This window comes from Zea mays, chromosome 6, assembly GCF_902167145.1.
Source record: "Zea mays cultivar B73 chromosome 6, Zm-B73-REFERENCE-NAM-5.0, whole genome shotgun sequence".
Classification (NCBI taxonomy): Eukaryota; Viridiplantae; Streptophyta; class Magnoliopsida; order Poales; family Poaceae; genus Zea; species Zea mays.
In genome coordinates, this window is record NC_050101.1 from 117,964,215 (window position 1) to 117,970,214 (window position 6,000).

Here is a 6,000-nt window from a genome sequence, read left to right on the forward strand (position 1 = left end):
TGGCCGGATCGAGAGCGGGCCGGCTCGGAATTGCTCCCCGGTGTGGCGTCTCCGCCGCAGACCCGCCCTTCGTCGTGGCCGGAGCGCAGCTCGGCACAGAACTTGGTAATAACACCCTCATGCAGTTCGCATCGTTATGTACTACGAGTAGGTGTCGTCAATTTTGCGAAGAATACGCTAGTGTGGCTGCCAGTGTGTTCGCCGGTGGGTCTCCGCCGTGTTTCCCTGGGCGGCGCCGCCGTGAGCAGGTGAATGTTGGGGAGTTGTCTCTGGGCCGTTGGATGGACAGCGGGCGACTGAGATTGGAGTGGGATATATCCCTTCGCGCTATTAGATAGGAGCCGTAGATCGACCATCCGACGACCGAGATCGGGCTCTGGCGTGGTCAGATCTCGGACATTAATCTTGAATCCAACGGTAGTGAGTGAAAGCGGGGTGTGTAAACAGGGTCGATCTAATCCGGACCATTCGTTTCTAATTGGACGACAGTCGACGCGATGATACCCCTTCGCCCTGGCAGTCTTTTAAAAGGGCCCCTGAGTTTTAGAGAAATGAACCCGCCATCCTGCGCTGTATGGCTTAGTGTCTTAGGAAGAATTACCCTGTGACCCCTGCGTTTCTCTGTTTTAGTGCACACAGTCCAGAGAGCAGTAAAAATAAATAAATAATTATAGAAAATGATTTCTAGTATATAAATAATTCCAGAAACTTATTTTATTCATAGAAAATTCATACTAACTCCTTTTTAGTCCATTCTAGTTCCTATAATTTTGTAATATTATAGTTTATCATCTAGTACCACTGCTTTCACATGAAAGTCCTATTAAAATTTATATCCTATTTAATCTTGCATAAAACACATAAAACCTTTAGAAATTCATAACTTAAAATATATAACTCCAAATTGATTCATTCCAGTGGCATTAATTTTGTTTAAGTATTGTTTATCACCTAGTACCTTTATCTAACCATAAAACTTGATTTAAAATTATTCACATGAATTACTCTATTCTAGGTACTTAATAACTACATAAAATCATAACTCGGTGACCGTAACTCCGATTTTAGTGGTTCTCGTTCCCACGATCTCGTAGCAACGCGTAGATCATTATTATTCAGTTTGTTCTTATGTTTGGTGTGATGTTAATTTTATCTATACCATGTTTGTTTGTATTGCTACGACTAGCGCGAGGACACGTGTCATCTGTAAAGCAAGTTGGTACCTGGATTCTCAAGTGCCAGGCAAGTTGTGCCCTTGATCACTTACTTTTCCCAGCCATGTTCTTATTAATTTTAATGATCTGCATAGGTTAATTGTGATGGGATCCTTTATGTTACCCCAGTTTTGATTACCTCTATACCTTGTTCACCCCTGAAATACTTTTGGGTAGTACTTGCTATTGCTTTATGTGGATTGGGTATGGAGATACACTACTCATGATTATCCTGTTATTATCTTGTTATTATTACTGTTCATGTTAAGATCATTAAATTAATGGGAACATGGAGCGACCACCCGGGAAAACAGTGCTACCACAAGGGTTTAATGGGACGCCCTTGGCTGATTAACTAGGAAAGCTAGTGGAGGTCTTCCTTACCCGAAAGGGGCAAGGGCAGTAGGGGAGTGGTCAGTGTAGGGAGGTCCTTGGGTTGATTTTGCTGCAATGGCGGTCAGGCAAGAACCCTGCACTGGAGCTTCCTATAAACTGTAGCGGGATTTCTGAAGCTAGTGGAACTTTGTAAAGGCCTCGTAGTGTTACCCTGCCTCGCCTCCTCGGTAGAGGTGTATGGGATTGGCCGTCTCTTGGCAGATGGGTAACATGACTTGTGGGTAAAGATGCGCAACCTCTGCAGAGTGTAAAACTAGTATACTAGCCGTGCTCACGGTCATGAGCGGCTCGGACCCTCACATGATTAATTATGGAACTTAAATTCAATTTGACATTTGCATCGCATTTGGGATTATTTTATTATTACTTTTCTTTATTATTATTAAGGTTTGGTATTTACTTACACTTAGTAATTGCTAATAAAATTTTGACCAACTTATAAAAGCAATGCTCAGCCTCAGCCTTTATTTCATTGATCAACCTTACACTTCATGAACTCCCACCTTTGGTGAGTTCATGCCACATTATTCCCCACGACTTGTTGAGCTATGAACGTATGTGAGCTCACTCTTACTGTCTCACACCCCCCCCACAGGAGAAGAACAGGTGGTCGAAGAGGAGCCGCCTAACACTGAGGCATTCGACTTGATCTAGGTGGCGTTTCTCAGTCGACATTGGCGCCGACGATCCTTAGTTCGTTTTATATTTATTCTTTTACTTTGTAATAAGTCTTCCGCTATGTAATAATTACTCTGATGTTTTATGACATTTATCTCTATACACTCTGTTATTATATATGTTGTCTTCTTGGCGCATGTATGAGATGCACCCGGCGTTGTTCCTTAAAACCGGGTGTTACAGAAGTGGTATCAGAGGGAATGTTGACTGTAGGACGAAACCTAGATAGAAATGGACAACCCTTACCTACTTATCTCATTCCGATCATTCTTACCTTTTCTATTCTAAGACAAGATGGATTTCACACCTTGGAATTCCTACCCCTATGACATTTTTAAGAGATAGGAAGCCTAAGATAAAATTAAAACTATTTTCTCTATTAAAAATGTTGGTTGATTGTTCTGATGATCAATGCCTGATTTGCTTCTTTGATTGATTGAAATAGTATAGACGGGCATCTTAGCATGTACCGCCATAAGGTAATGTATTAGCTTTAGTGGATAACACACTAATCTACTTAGCTAATAAATCCCCCACAGTAACATTCCTCGTAATTACTCGCCTTGTCTACAATTCTTCCTTTCTTACCCTGTATTTCTAACCCAGATGGGCTACCCCTATAGTGTTAGAAGAGAGCACTATAGACGTGATCCTTGGCATGTCATGGTTAAGAAAGGTAAAGGCAGTTTATACACTGTGCTAAAGGAACCGTAGAACTCACCAGTTCCAAAGGACAAAGTTTTGAAGTTGAAGTTGCAGTAACTACCACCATCAGACTAGCGACATTCTTAGTAGATGAGAAGTTTTTGGGTGACAACATCCGTGCAGTTAGGGATTTTTCGGATGTCTTTCCAGAGGAGTTACCAGGGATGCCACCAGATAGGGAAGTTGAGTTTGTAATTGATCTTCTACCTGGAACTGCCCCTATTTCTAAACGGCCATACAGGATGTCCGTAGAAGAACTAAAGGAACTTAAGAAACAATTAACGGAATTACAAGATGTTGGATATATTCGTCCGAGTTCCTCACCTTGGGGAGCACCGGTGTTATTTGTGCAGAAGAAGGATGGATCGCAATGGATGTGTGTGGACTATAGATCACTTAATGATGTTACTGTGAAGAACAAGTATCCGTTACCCCGTATTGAGGATTTATTTGATCAGATGAGAGGAGCCAGGGTATTCTCGAAGATTGATCTCCGATCGGGATACCATCAAATGAAGATTAGACCATCAGATATTCCAAAGACGGCTTTCTCAACCCGATATGGATTATATGAGTTTACTGTTATGTCATTTGGATTAACCAATGCACCGGCTTATTTCATGAATTTGATGAACAAAGTGTTTATGGAGTATTTGGACAGATTCGTCGTGGTGTTTATCAACGACATTCTGATCTATTCTAGGAATGAAAGTGATCACGAACAACATCTAAGGTTGGTGCTACAAAAGCTGCGAGATAATCAACTCTACGCTAAGTTCAGCAAGTGCGAGTTTTGGATTGACAAGGTGCCATTCCTTGGTCATATTATTTCTAATGGAGGAATAGCAGTGGATCCTGCTAAAGTGAAGGAGATAATGGAGTGGAGAGTGCCCACTACAGTTACTGAGATTCGGAGTTTCTTGGGACTCGCAGGATATTATCGGAGATTTATTGAAGGGTTCTCTAAAATTGCTAAGCCTATGACATCGCTTTTGGAAAAAGGAAGAGAATTCAAGTGGGATGAGAAGTGCCAAGAAAGCTTTGATCAATTGAAGGAGAGATTGATGTCACCTCCAGTATTGATTATGCTAGATCTGCAGAAGGGATTTGACATTTACTGTGATGCATGTGGCCAAGGACTTGGATGTGTGCTTATGCAAGATGGTCATGTGATTGCCTATGCATCTCGTCAGTTGAGGAAACATGAATTGAACTACCCCACCCATGACTTAGAGCTGGCTGCCGTTGTGCATGCACTTAAGATTTGGAGACACTACATTATGGGAACTAAGTGCCAAGTATACACGGATCATAAGAGTTTGAAGTACATATTCACTCAAAAGGATCTCAACCTTAGGCAACGCCGTTGGTTGGAGCTCATTAAGGATTATGATTTGGAAATTCACTATCACCCAGGCAAGGCAAATTTGGTTGCAGATGCCTTGAGTCGGAAGGAGCATGTTCACTCCGCTTTCGTTGTCCAGCTACCTGATGAGTTAGCAAAAGATTTTGAGAGGCTCAATCTGGAAATTGTTACACATACGGAAGGAGTGGCTATTGAATTGGAACCTACCTTGGAGCAAGAAATTCGTAAAGGTCAGGTTGGTGATGCTAAGATCCAGGAGATCAAGGATCTGATAACAGAGGGTAGAGGCCCAGAGTTCACGGAGGATGAGCAAGGCACGATATGGTTCAAGAATCGGATATGTGTTCCTGATATTGAAAGCCTTCGTGAGACTATTTTAAAGGAGGTCCATGACTTGGATTATTCTATTCATCCTGGTAGTACCGAGATGTATCAGGATTCGAAGCAGAAATACTAGTGGTATGGATTGAAAAGAGATGTGGCTGCACATGTGACTATGTGCAATGTGTGTCAAAGAGTTAAGGTCGAACACCAAAGACTAGTTGGACTATTGCACCCACTAAAGATACCCGAGTGAAAGTGGGAAGAGATTGGTAGGGACTTCATTACTGGATTGCCTCGCACCTTGAAAGGATACGATTCTATATGGGTTATTGTGGATAGACTGACCCAAGTGGCTCATTTTATTCCGGTCAAGACTATTTATAAGGGATCACAATTGGCTAAGTTATACATGTCTTGGATTATGTCTCTACACAGTGTATCGAAGAAGATCATTTTGGATAGAGGATCACAGTCTACCTCCAGATTTTGGAAAAGCTTTCATGAGAATATGGATGCGAAGTTGAATTTTAGTTCTGCCTACCTCAGACTGATGGACAGACTGAAAGGACTAACCAAGCGTTGGAAGATATATTGAGAGCTTGTGCCTTCAGCATGGTAGTAGTTGGGACAAGAGTCTACCTTATGCTGAGTTCTCATATAATAATAGTTGTCAAGCCAGTCTAAAGATGTTACTGTTCGAGACTCTGTATGGCAGGAAATGCAGGACTCCTCTATATTGGATCAGACTAGAGGAAGACAATTCTTTGGACCTGAACTTATTCAAGAGGCAGAAAAAAATCAAGTCCGTATAATCAGGGAGAACCTGAGAGTAGCTCAGACCAGGCAAAGGAGCTATGCTGATAATAGAAGAAAACTAGTGGAATTTAAGGAAAGGAATCATGTGTACCTCAAGGTTTCACCACTTCGTGGAATGAGGAGATTCAAAGTTAAGGGCAAATTGTCTCCTCGCTTTATTGGACCATTCAGAGTTTTTAGGCAAGTTGGAGAGATGGCCTATCAACTCGAGCTACCTAATAATCTATCGGATGTGCATAATGTATTTCATGTGTCTCAACTTAAGAAGAGTCTCCGTGTCCCTGACGAACAGTTACCAATGGAAAAAAACTCAGTGTTCAAGATGATTTGACTTACACGGAGTATCCTATCAAGATTCTTGACGCACTGACTCGTGTCATGAGGAACAAAGTTATAAAGATGTGCAAAGTGCAATGGAGTCACCATGGAGAAGATGAAGCGACTGGGAAAAGAGAAGAAGAGCTTCGCATAGATTTTCCCCATCTTTTCCCTCGTTCCTCC